We start from the raw sequence: 13,286 nt of genomic DNA on the forward strand, positions 1-13,286 counted from the left end.
TGAATGGGAGTGTTCTGAGGAACTGGATTTAAAGGGATACCAGTTTGAGAAAGCAACACTGGATTTAAAGGGTCACGGTGTGAGATCATGACACTGGATTGAAAGGGACAGTGTCTGAGAAACTGATACTGGATTTAATGGGACAAGATCTGGGAAACTGGATTGGATTTAGAGGGATATGTTCTGAGAAAGCAACACTGGATTTAAAAGGACAGGTCTGAGAAACTGACACTGGATTTAAAGGGAGAGGGTTCTGAGAAACTGGATTGAATGGGAGTGTTCTGAGAAACTGACACTGAATTTACACATACAGGGTCTCAGAAACTGACACTAGATTTAAATCAACTTGTTTGAAAGGGAAATGTGTCTGAGTGTGCATATGGGATCTACAGAGACATGATTTGTTATTTAACTTCTCCAGACCTCTTCACTACCTAAACAGAGTAGACAGGCTTGTACAATATGAAGGGAGAGAGTCCTTGCTGTGGACTGGCAGTGTAGCAGAATTTGGGGAAGTGCTAAGAGAAATGAGGAATATCAGCATTAGAATATTCCATGAATTTGATGCAAAAATTAACTTCACTGAGAGTCATGTACGGTAGAGTTAATTACTTAAATGTTGCAAAAAGGTGTCAGAGAAAACTTCCTAATTTCCAGTAAGTATGGCACTTTGATGAGGACAGCTTGATGTTAAGCAGCAGGGTGCAGAAAAGCAGCAGTGAGCTCCAGAGCACAGGTTGGCAGCACCAGCTGATTGCCAGTTCAACAGAAACCCACTGTCCTGGTGCATACACTGACAGATATTCCATCTTTTCAGCACACTGCAGAGTGACAGACAAACTTAGAGGGTGTGTATGATGAAGTAAGTTCACCTCCCTCCCCCAAATATAGACCAGCCTCCTGATAGGCCAGCTCTAATGCAGCTTGTATGCATGAATGTTAATCACTCTTTTACTTACCGACCTTTTTAATGCTGCGTTTTGGGAAGCTGATCTTCATGTGCCCCCCTCCCCCTCGGCCCGTCTCCTTCCCCCTCCCCCTCAGCCCGTCCCTCCCCCTCGGCGCATTAACTTCCCCCCCCCCCCCCCTTGCACTGTGTGCTGTTGCCTGCACTAGTGAGGATGATGATGAGCTCTGTACAATGCAGTGCAATGGTTGCCCTCAGTTACTGCACTGAAAGCTGTAGCCCTGATCCAAAGGTACATTCACAGCTTTACATATGCATGGTCTATGATGCCATTGTTCCCCAAATACGGTAGCGTTTACACTATGGAGTATCAGCGATGGTGGCAGGGTGCGCATTGGTCATTGGCTGTGGTGCAGAGATATCTTTCGTTGCTGCATAAATATGAAACGTGATAATTACTGTAGCAGAGTCAACATTTTCAGCTGAATTTGTGGCAGCTCTGTTACTAATGCACTCGCTGTTCATTTCCACAGCATTCTAAATATTTAAATTCTGACCTCCATAATTCATCCGCACAGGGAACCAGGACAGCAGCTGAGAACAGCTCCCAGAACTGAGCGCGGTTCAAGCATCTCGATGCTTGCCACTGCTCCAAAGATTCCCAATCAATGAACTTAAGATGTTTGACAGGGCAACTCCTTTGAGATAGCAGATCGCTAATTCATCTTACACATCCTTGCACTTTCACTTCTGCCAAGAAATGCAGTTTGATTCGCTGCCTTGGATCTTCTTGAGCTTTCAGTGACCAGGAGAGGCCAGACTTCATTAAAGAGAGCCCCAAAATAGACCCATGGTTTAGGTATCACCCTTGGCTCAGTGGGTACTGCTCTCGCCTCTGATGCAGAAGGTTGTGGGTTCAGGTCCCATGCACATAATCCAAGCTGACACTTCAGTGCAGTACTGTCGGTAGTGCTGTGCTTCAGATGAGAGTCTGCTCTCCCAGATAGCCATAAAAGATCTGACGGCACAATTGGAATAAGAGCAGGGGGAGTTCTCCCTGGTGTCCTGTCCTCCACCATCATCACTAAAAGAAGAATACCTAGTCATGACCTCATTGCTGTTTTTGGGGACCTTGCTGTTTCAGTTCCTGCATTTACAACAGGGACTAAAGTTCAAATGTACTTCATTCACTGTAAACACTTTGGGACATTCATAGGTCGTAAAAGACACTGTATAAATGCATGGCCCTTCTTTCTTTCAATAGCAGCAACAGTGTCAGCTGTGGCTCAGTGGGTAGCACACTCTCCTCTGAGTCAGAAGGTTGTGGATTTAAGTCCCACTCCAGGGACTTGAGTGCAAAAATCTACGCTGAAAGTCCAGTGCAGTGCTGAGGGAGTGTTGCACTGTCAGAGGTGCCGTTTTTGGATGAGACATTAAACTGAGACGCTGTCTGCTCCCTCAGGTGGACGTAAAAGATCTCGTGACACTATTTCGAAGAAGAGCAGGGGAATTATCCCTGGTGTCCTGACCAATATTTATCCCTCATCATCATCATCATAGGCAGTCCCTCAAAACGAGGATGACTTACTTCCACGCCAAAAAAGGATATGTTCACAGGTAAACATAGGTAAATCGATGAAGGACCTAAAATTCCAGAGCCTGAGCTACATCCTGAAGGGTGGAAGATGCCTGTGCGTGGATTTTTTTAACATGTGGTGGCCATTGCACACCAGCCACCACTCAATCAACACAACAAAAACAGATTATCTGGTCATTATCACATTGCTGTTTGTGGGAGCTTGCTGTGTGCAAATTGGCTGCTGCTTTTTCTACGTTACAACAGTGACTACACTCCAAAAGTATTTCATTGGCTGTAAAGTGCTTTGAGATGTCTGGATGCCATGAAAAGCACAATATAAATCCAAGTCTTTCTTTTTAATGATGCCCAGTTATTGTTTTGCTATGAGCCACAGATATGCCGCCTGATTGCGGTCTGAAAGCACTGGGTCCCCACTTGATGAAGTTCCTGATATTACTGGTAGCTTCAATTTCAGGTATTGTAGAACCCAAGTCCAATGCTCGACCGTTTTTGTGACTCATGGTATGGGGAATATTTTTAAGGCAGTAATTTTATTAAATGTTCCATAGCAATCTCCATGGTCATCATCATAGGCAGTCCCTCCTGCTAGCTCTGAACATTGGTTAGACCACACTGTGTGCAGTTCTGGTCGCCATATTATAAAAAGGATCTAGAGGCACTGGAGATGGTGCAGAGAAGATTTACAAGAATGATACCAGAAATGCGAGGGTATATATATATCAAAAACGGATGAACAGGATGGGTCTCTTTTCTCTTGAAAAAAGAAGGCTGAGGGGTGACCTAATAGAGGTCTTTAAAATTGAGAGGTTTTGATAGAGTAGATACAGAGAGAATGTTTCCACTTGTGGGGAAGAGCATAACTAGAGGCCATCAATATAAGACAGTCACCGAGAAATCCAATCGGGAATTCAGAAGAAACTTCTTTACCCAGAGAGTGGTGAGAATGTGGAACTCGCTGCCACAAGGAGTGGTTGAGGCGAAATAGTACAAATGCATTTAAGGGGAGGCTAGACAAGCATATGAGGGAGAAGGGAATAGAGGGTTATGCTGATAGATTTAGATGGGGAAAGACGGGAAGAGGCTCGAGTGGAGCATAAACACCGGCATGGACTGGTTGGGCCGAGTGGTCTGTTTCTGTGCTGTATATTCTATGTATGACAGAAATATTGATTAATTACTTTGCCTAGTATTTACCAGGGAGACTAACTTGGTGGACATGACATTCGGAGAAGAGATTCAAAAGGGTATCACGACCTTTTATGATAGAAAGGAGGGAGATAATTGATAAACTAGACAAACTTAGAGGATAAAACCCCAGGTCCGGATGGATTGTATCTGCGTATTCTCAAAGCAGCTTGGTAAGAGATAGCAGATGCATTATTACATATCTATAAAATGCAATAGAAAATGGAATAGTGCCAGAGAACTGGCAGACATCTAAAGTTATACCTATATTTGAAAAGGGAGATGAAACAAATCCAAGGAACTATAGGCCAGTTAAGTTAATGTATGTGTAGGGGCGATGTAATAGAAAAACATCTTGAAACCCAAAATGTAATAAAGAATAGTCAGCATGGATTTCAAAAGGGAAGGTCATACTTGACCAATCTTATTACAGAAAGAGCAGACAAAGTTAATGCAGTGGATGTAATATACATGGACTTCACTAAGGTACCACATCGTAGACACATGATTAAAGTGCAGTCATGGGACATGCAGCAGAATGGATAACAAACTGGCTATAAAACAAAACGGAGAGTGAGGTTTAAAGGTCGTTTTTAAGATTGGTGGAAGATGGGAAGTGATGTTCCGCAGGGATCGGTGCTGGGACCACTTTTGTTCACTATTTACATAAATGATTTGGACTCTGAAATGGAAGTAGAATAGCAAAATTTGCCGACAACACCAAAACGGGAGGGTATAGTTAATACTGAGCAAGACTCTGACAAAATACAAGAAGACCTTAAGGGATAGTAATTTACGTAGTGCCCTGTTTGGGGCGATAACTTTTGTGGGAGCGCAAAGTTATCGCTGGGCGCTACTCAAGTGAATCAGATGCAAACTTCCGATTTAGCGCTCCAGGAATGAAGTAGAGCACTGCATCACTTCCCTCAGAGCATTAAATGGAGAAAGAGGGGTGGTTGTGCAGCGCTCTGCCGCTATGTCCCGAGCAACGCTGCCGGATCCACCTCTCCTTCCCGCCCTTAAAGGGAAGGGCCAATGCTGAGGTCATTTCAGGTAAGGCTGGGAATGGTTGGAGGTGGCATCTGCAATCCGCGAAGAGCAGCCCCAAAGCTCTTGGAGAGCAGGCCTGCTCAATCGTGGGATGGAAAAAATTCAAAAAACAGCCTTTCATTACCGTGCCCCAAGCGGCCTGCCGAGATCACAACGCCTCCTGCAGCTGCTATTGTTGATGACCGGCAATGCTCCAGGTGGCGGAGGTGAACTTAAGATCCGGGGCGATAACAGAGCGCTGTGCACTGGATGATGTCACGATTTCTGGGACGCAGAAGATCAAGGCGGTAAGTTTTAGCGGCAACGCTAACCCGCCATGCAAGTTCACGGGCGTTGGTAATTTTGCTGCGCCCGGTCGGTAAGTCGTTAGCGCCCTGTTATCGCCCTCCGGAGGCGCTAACTGGAGGTGCAAAGGAGGCCAATTTCTCCCCCCAATAAAGTTGTAGAATGGGTGTGTAAAGGGCAAATTAATTTCAATATAAATAAGTGTGAGGTGGTGCATTTTGGTAGGAGGAATAATAGGCCCACATACGCCCTGGAACATAAGAGTCTAAATGGTGTAGAGGCACAAAGGTATCTCTGGGTACAGAATCACAAATCATTAAAAGTAGCAACGCAAGTTAGTAAGGCCATTAGAAATGAAACGCAGTTCATTCTTGAGGACTGGAATTCAAAAGCAAAAAAGTTATGTTAAACTTAATTTAAACCAATTTAGAGTACTGTGCACAGATCTGGTCTCCATATTATAAAAAGGGATCATAGAGACACTGGAGAAAATGCACCAAAGATTTACACGGATAACAACAGAATAAAAGGTTATATCGTTCAGGAAAGAATGAATAGGCTGCTGCTCTTTACTCTAGAAAAGAGAAGGCTGAGGGGCGACCTGATGGAGGCCTTTAACATTCCAAAAGTGTTTGATAGGGTAGGTGTAGATAAGATGTTGCCACTGGCGGGGACAATAGAACTCTGGGCCCATCAATATAAAATAATCCAAATAGGGAATTCAGGAGAAACTTCTTTACTCATATAGTCATGAGAATGTGAAACTCGTTAGCACATGGAATGGTTGAGGGGCTTTTAAGAGGAAGCTCTAAGTACATGAGGGAGAAAGGAACCAAAGGATATGTTGACTGGGTGAGATGAAGAATGGGGGGAGGGGGCTCGAGTGGAGCACGGACCACGTTGGGCTGTTTCTGTGCTGTAATTTTATGAAGTGTTTTCAGAACAAATCAGTTGCCACTGAGCTTGGCCACAATCTCCCTTAAGCCACGACCATTGGGGAAAGTGAAAGGTTTAACTGTATTATAGGGGTTAGAATGTAGCGTTTGACTCGGTGCCTGATCTCCTCTTCATGTGGAGTCACAGGCTGCCTTTCCCATGACTGCTCTGGGACACACAAGAGGCACATGCCTTTTTGATAAGCATCACAGCACAAGGTGGGCATCTGCTGGAAGTATCAGCAATGAGTTTGGGATCTGCTGTAGATACCGTCTCCCATTAGGAGTCATCGGTGACTCCTGTAAGTGGATCCCACTTACCACTGACCACACTTGATCAGCTCCGCTGGGCAGGCCACATTGTTCACATGTCCGACATGAGACTCTCAATGCAAGTGCTCTACTTGGAACTCCTTCACAGCAAACGAGCCAAAGGTGGGCAGAGGAAACGTTACAGGGACACCCTCAAAGCCTTCCTGATAAAGTGCAACATCACTGCTGACACCTGGGAGTCCCTGGCCAAAGACCGCCCTAAGTGGAGGAAGTGCATCCGGGAGGCTGCTGAGCACCTCAAGTCTCACCGCCGAGAGCATGCAGAAACCAAGCGCAGGCAGCGGAAGGAGCGTGCAGCAAACCAGTCCCACCCTCCCTTACCCTCAACGACTATCTGCCCCACATGACAAGGACTGTGGTTCTCGTATTGGACTGTTCAGCCACCTAAGTCTCATTTTAAGTGGAAGCAAGTCTTCCTCGATTCCGAGGGACTGCCTATGATGAAGTGGATCCCAATTCCCTTGTGTTCCAGTGTTGACCCACAATGCTCAGCATCTATTTCTGTGATAGTGTAGCCCAGTGGCCCTAACAATGTGTGTCCTCTAATTGGATAGAATGCCCTTCGCAATTGCCCTTGCGTGTGCTTTCAGTCGGTGAACAGTTAACTTGAGTGCTTATAAGGTCAGAATGAAACTTTGTGCCACAGGCAGCAAGTGAACATAGGTTAATGATGGGACTCGAGTTAATCAATTAATCAATACATCGCAGAATAATACAAAATAATGAACATGCTGGGTGTCAACAAGTAACCTTGCTTAACAAACTTCCTGAATTCTAGCCTTGTGAGATTGGCTGAGTGGTCCATTTGAAAACTTAACTTTCGGTGTGTGTTCTGTCCCTATTTTATCTCCATGTCCACAACCAGAGGAGTGGGCCTATGCCAGACACTCTCTGCTGAGTGCCTGGGACCAGAGACTCCCCAACATAATGGGTGTGAGGTGTTTATCAATTAGTGAGACCGGCTAATGAATTGCTTCTGGTTTTCAATCTTGGGCAGTGACCCCAATGGTTTGATCATTAACATTTTAACTACCTTTTTTTTTTAAAAAAAGCAATATGTGAACAAATTTTGCTTTCAAAATCCCAATTTTAAAATATAACTCCTTTCCCAATCCATTCTGAGGAAAAATGGTCCCAAAATCCTGAAACTTGACCGTGGCTTTTAAAGGAATATTCTGAATTGTGTGGCAAGGATCTCTTCCCAATCCTAGGACAAGATATTGGGGAATGCTGCGAAAGTTACCGTTTTATGATTCACTGTGTATCTTGACTTGTGGCGATTGTTACAAGGGCAACTTGCCTTAAATTATTGTGCTGAAATTGCCAATGGTTGGTGTGCCTGCAGTTGTGAACAGTGACCAGTGACTAACCCACTCTTGCAATTGTTCAGTTGCATTATAGTCCCTAGTCACTAATAGCATAGTCCAAAGTACAGCTACAGAGGAACAGGAGGAGGCCATTCAGCCCCTTGAACCTGGTCCACAATTCAATTAGATCATGGTTGATCCTTATTATGTATGTAAATCTGTAATTACCATGTCTAACCACCAGCGGGCTGATCCTTTGGAGTCCCAAGGGATCCCACAATCCCTTGGGAGCACCTGTATATAAGGAGGCCTCAAAGGCTGGAGAGGCATGCTGAGATCAGTAATAAAGGACTATGGTCACACCTTACTTTGAGTTTGCAGTATCTAGTCTGACTCTTTATTCAAGACATAACACTTACCTCAACTCCATTTATCCACCTTTGATCCTATCTCTTGACATCTTATCTTAGAAAAAAAATCTGCTGATCTCCGTCTTGAAGATTTCAGTTGACCCCTAGCATCTACAGCCTTTTGGGGAAGTGAATTCCAGATTTCCACTCCCCGTGCTGTGGTAAAGTGCTTCTTGATTTCACTCCTGAATGGCCTAGCTCTAGTTTTAAGATTGTGCCACCTTGTTCTAGATTCCCCCCCCCCCACCCCCCAGAGGAAATAGTTTCCCTGCATCTACTGTACTGAATCTTTTTATCATCGTAAACACCTTGATTAGATCACTCAATCTTCTAACTTCAAGTGAAAACAAACCCAAGTTTATGCAACCTGTACTCATAATTTAACCCTTTAAGCTCAGTTATCATTCTGGTGAATTTGCACTGCATTCCCTACAAGGCCAGTATATCCTTCCCAAGGTGTGGTGCCTAAAACTGTATGCAGTACTCCAGATAAGGTCTGAGTCAGTCAGAATTTGTGCTCTGTCAACAAGTGTGGAGTGTTTTGCTAATTTCGTAACTAAGGTCTGCTCGATGTGTAACAAAATCATAAACAAGTTTATAAAGAACAGAGTTGTGATGTTATGGTTAATTGCAGACAGAACAACCCCCAAATAGTATCCTTTTTAATGTTTGTATCTGCATTCTGGGCAAAGTGATCTGTGCAACATGTTGAGGGACAGTACTGCAGCGTAACCCAGCAACCATAGCAGTGGTAGCATTCCCCAAGGAGCTGCATACTAATGCAAGGATGTTTGATCAGATAACCAGGGTCCACGGGGTCATTTGTGCAGCCGGAGCCTGTTGAGAGGTTGGGACAGGAAGAAATAGTGGGGCCGAAATTCAGCCCCGCCCGAAATGGGTCGCACCTTCCGCTCCTGAAGCGATTTCTCCACTGCGTCAGTTGAGGTCGCCTCCTTTCATGAAATTCAACTCTGTCGTTTTTGTTTTAAGCGGACCACTAGTCGGTCATAATGGGGGTGGAAGTGTGGCGGTGAGTACTCTAGAGGGGCGGAAGTGGAGGCGGGGCAGAGTCGCCGTCACTTTCAGTCAGCGGTGCAGCGGTGATGTCATTACGTGTGTGTGTCACCACCTTCTCCCCTTCACTTAAAGTGGAGAGAAGCGCCGATTCTTTAGGTTCGGTCCACTGGGTCACCAGGGAGGGTTTCGGCCGAGCCAGCGGTCTGACACCCAAAACGGGGGAGCCAGGCTGTCTGTTGGTGGCCCGGCCGAACCCGGGGGCACAATTGTCCGATCGGCCGTCAAAAAAAATAAAATGGTGGCCACGGCAGTGGGCCCTTTAATGGCCGCCATGCAGCCAGGTCTCCCACACACAGAAAACATGGTGCATCGACAGAAAAAGCTGTTGGGGGCACTGCTCAGCGGATTGAGGATTTTTACAGCTGAATTTGGCTGGAGGTGCAGGAAATTAGCGGTGTGCGCTTTGATCAAGCACTTAGGACGGTCGGCAGTGGGGCCCGCCAGACAAATCCCCGAGCTGAATTTCGCTGGTGGTGGCCACTGGAATGGAAGTCGTGGCCGCTCGACTCCGCTGCTTTCTGGCAGTAACCGACCTTTTTGGGGAGCCGAATTTTGTCCCCAGTGTTTCTTGTGCATTGGTGCTTCTAAAGTCAAACTGCAAATACAATCAAACAGCAACTGAATACTTTCCGCTGTATCTTATTGATTATTATTTGTTGCAATAATTGCACTTGACACCTTTCAACTTAATCACAAAACATTACCAATTTGTTATACCTATGGCCAGTATCAAGCAATTCCAGTCAGGTACAGTGCACATCAGTTGCAGAATTAATCTCCCTCAGTTGGACTAAGGCACAACTTCAGATGAACGTCCATCACTGCTCCAGTCTTGTGGTTCCAATTCCTGTACCAGCAAGTCCGTAGACCTCTCTGGGTAAAAGTGCTTCCACATTGAATGAGTCACAGTATCGGTGCAGCCCGGTTTGAGACAAATGCAAAATCACCTTCGGCTTTTACTCAGTGGCACGAATGCATGACCTCATCTCTCTTATCTGGAAGGAAGAGAGCATGCCAGGAGATCTGAGATGCCATGATTGTGAACATCTTCAAAAAAGGGGACAAGTCCGACTGTCGGCCACTGGGAAAGTCATCAAGAATCCTCCTCAATCGTCTTCTCCCTGTGGCTGAAGAGTTCCTCCCAGAGTCGCAATGCGGATTCCGTCCACTAAGGGGTGCAACGGACATGATCTTCACCACGCGTCAACTACAAAAGAAATGCAGGGAACAGCACCAACCCTTGTACATGGCCGCCTTTGACCTTGCAAAGGACTTTGACACTGTCAACCGCGAGGACTACAGAGCATCCTCCTCAGATTCGTCTGCCCCCAAAAGTTTGTCACCATCCTCCGCCTGCTCCACGATGACATGCAAGCCATGATCCTGACCAACGGATTCACCACAGACCCAATCCACGTCCGGACCGGGGTCAAGCAGGGCTGCGTCATCACACCAATGCTTTTCTCATTCTTCCTTGCTGCAATGCTCCATCTCAATGTCAACAAGTTCCCCGCTGGAGTGGAACTAAACTATAGAACCAGTGGGAACCTGTTCAACCTTCGTCGTTTCCAGGCTAGATCCAAGACTGTCCCATCCTCTGTCATCGAATTACAGTACGTGGACGACGCATGCGTCTCCACACACTCGGAGGCCGAACTCCAAGCCATCATCAACACCTTCACCGAAACGTATGAAAGCATAGGCCTTACACTAAACATCCATAAGACAAAGGTCCTCCACCAACCTGACCCCACCACACAGCACCGTCCCCGGTCATCATAATCCACAGCGCGGCCCTGGACAATGTGGACCATTTTCCATACCTTGGGAGCCTACTATCAGCAAGGGCAGAAATTGATGACGAGGTCCTCCAGTGCACCAGCGCAGCCTTTGGCCGCCTGAGAAAGAGTGTGTTCAAAGACCAGGCCCTCAAATCTGACACCAAGCTTATGGTCTACAGGGCTGTAGTGATACCCGTCCTCCAGTATGGCTTAGAGACGTGGACCATATACAGCAGGCACCTCAAAGCACTGGAGAAGTACTGCCAACGTTGCCTTCACAAGATCCTACAAATCCCCTGGGAGGACAGACATACCAACGTCTATGTTCTCGTTCAGGCCAACATCCCCAGCATCGAAGCACTGACCACACTCGACTAGCTCTGTTGGGTGGGCCACATCATCCACATGTCTGACACGAGACTCCTACACGGCAAGCGAGCCCCAGGTGGACAGAGGAAATGTTTCAAGGACACACTCCAAAGCCCCCTTGATAAAGTGCAACATTCCCACTGGCATGTGGGAATCCCTGGTCCAAGACTGCCCAAAGTGGTGGAAGAGCATCCGGGAGGGTGCTGCGCATCTCGAGTCTCATCGCCGAGAGCATGCAGAAATCACGCACAGACAGCGGAATGAGCATGCAGCAAACCAGGCTCCCAATCCACCCTTTCCTTCAAGCACTGTCTGTAATTCCCGCCAGAGACTGTAATTCCCGCATTGGACTGTACAGTCACCTGAGAACTCGCTTTGAGTGGAAGCAAGTCTTCCTCGATTCCAAGGGACTGCCTATGATGATGCTTGAGTCTGAATGCCGTGGGGTCAAGTCCCAATCCAGAGATTTGAGCACACAATCTAGGCTGACAATCCAGTGCAGTGATGAAGGAGCGCTGCACTGTCGGAGGTTCTGTCTTTCGGATGAGACATTAAACCGAGGCTCTATCTGCCCCCTTGGGTAGATGTAAAAGATCCCATGGCACTATTTGAAGAGCAAAGCAATTCTACTCAGTTCCCCGGGAAATATTTATCCTTCAGCCAACAGTTTATTTGGTCATTTATCTGCAGTATTTAGCACTAAAGTAAAGGCCACATAATGGTTTGAAAGCAGTCACAATAGGGATTTGAGCTGAAGAATATTAATGGCACAGTGTAAATGGGGTAAATGGGCCGCCCATTTAAAACTGAGATGAGGAGGAATTTCTTCTGATGGTTGTAAATCTGTGGAATTCACTGCCCCAGAGAGTTTTGGAAGCTGGGACATTGAATAAATTTAAGACCGATATAGACAGTTTCTTAAACGATAAGGAGTTTTGGAGAGTGGGCAGGGAAGTAGACCTGACGCCATGATCGCATTAAATGGCGGAGCAGGCTCGAGGGGCTGTATGACCTACTCCTGTTCCTATTTCTTATGCATGTACTATGCGTCTGACCTAATGCTGGGAATTCTTGATGCTGACATGAAATGAAAAGTGCTCCATTACCCCGCACTAGATCAACCAAAGGGGAGATGAGGAGATTGTGTTTTTAAGGAGTGAGATATTATGATCTGGAATGCATTGCCTAAAAGGGTGGTGGAAGCAGATTTAATAATAACTTCCTCAACTCTCCTTACCTAAGGAAGAATATACAATACTTGTCATAGAGGGAGTGCAACGAAGGTTCACCAGACTGATTCCTGGGATGGGGGGATTCTCCTATGAGGAGAGATTGAGTAAACTGGGCCTATATTCTCTAGAGTTTAGAAGAATGAGGGTTGATCTCATTGAAAAATACAAAATTCTTACAGGGCTTGACAGGGTAGATGCAGGGAGGATGTTTCCCCCGGGCTGGGGAGTCGAGAACCAGGAGTCACAGTCTCAGAATAAGGGGTCGGCCATTTAGGACTGAAATGAAGAGAAACCTCTTCACTCAAAGGGTGGTGAATCTTTGAATTCTCTACCCCAGAGGGCTGTGGAGGCTCAGTCTTTGAGTATATTCAAGACCGAGATAGATTTTTGGATATTAAGGGAATCCAGGGATACGGGGACAGTGTAGGCAAGTGGAGTTGAGGTAGAAGATCAGCCACAATCTCATTGAATGGCGGAGCAGGCTCGAGGGGCCGAATGGCCTACTCCTGCTCCTAATTCTTATGTTGTTGCATTCCAAAGGGAATTGCATATATATCTGAAAGGAAATATTTTCAGGACTACGGGGTAAGAGCAGGGGCGTGGAACTAACTGGATAGCTCTTCAAAAGAGCCGGCACATGCACCATGGGCTGAATGGCCTCCTCCTGTGCTGTCGGAATGAGTTTCAGAGCAGGCACTACTTCTTGAATTATTTTCATGCAGTTGGTGGTGGATAGTGAAGACAAAAACCTTGAAATAATTTCAGAAACAGTTGGATGTTGGGACTGGAGAAGGCGGAGCTTTCATAAGAACATA

The 13,286-nt window shown here is 46.1% G+C and overlaps 1 protein-coding gene across 6 annotated transcripts in view; it reads left to right on the forward strand.

The window, feature by feature from the left end:
• The window catches only part of eva1ba (eva-1 homolog Ba (C. elegans)), a 123,797-nt gene that overhangs the window by 40,973 nt on the left and 69,538 nt on the right, over positions 1–13,286 (forward strand). The window contains exon 1 of one of the 6 annotated variants that reach the window (XM_070899228.1): positions 2,416–2,524. The exons of the other annotated variants lie outside the window; for them this stretch is intronic. The gene's annotated coding sequence lies outside the window, so the exon portion shown is untranslated. Of the gene's footprint in view, positions 1–2,415; positions 2,525–13,286 lie in introns of those variants that run through there. 6 annotated transcript variants of the gene reach the window in all.

The sequence above is a fragment of the Pristiophorus japonicus genome, chromosome 14, assembly GCF_044704955.1.
Source record: "Pristiophorus japonicus isolate sPriJap1 chromosome 14, sPriJap1.hap1, whole genome shotgun sequence".
NCBI classification, from domain to species: domain Eukaryota; kingdom Metazoa; phylum Chordata; class Chondrichthyes; family Pristiophoridae; genus Pristiophorus; species Pristiophorus japonicus.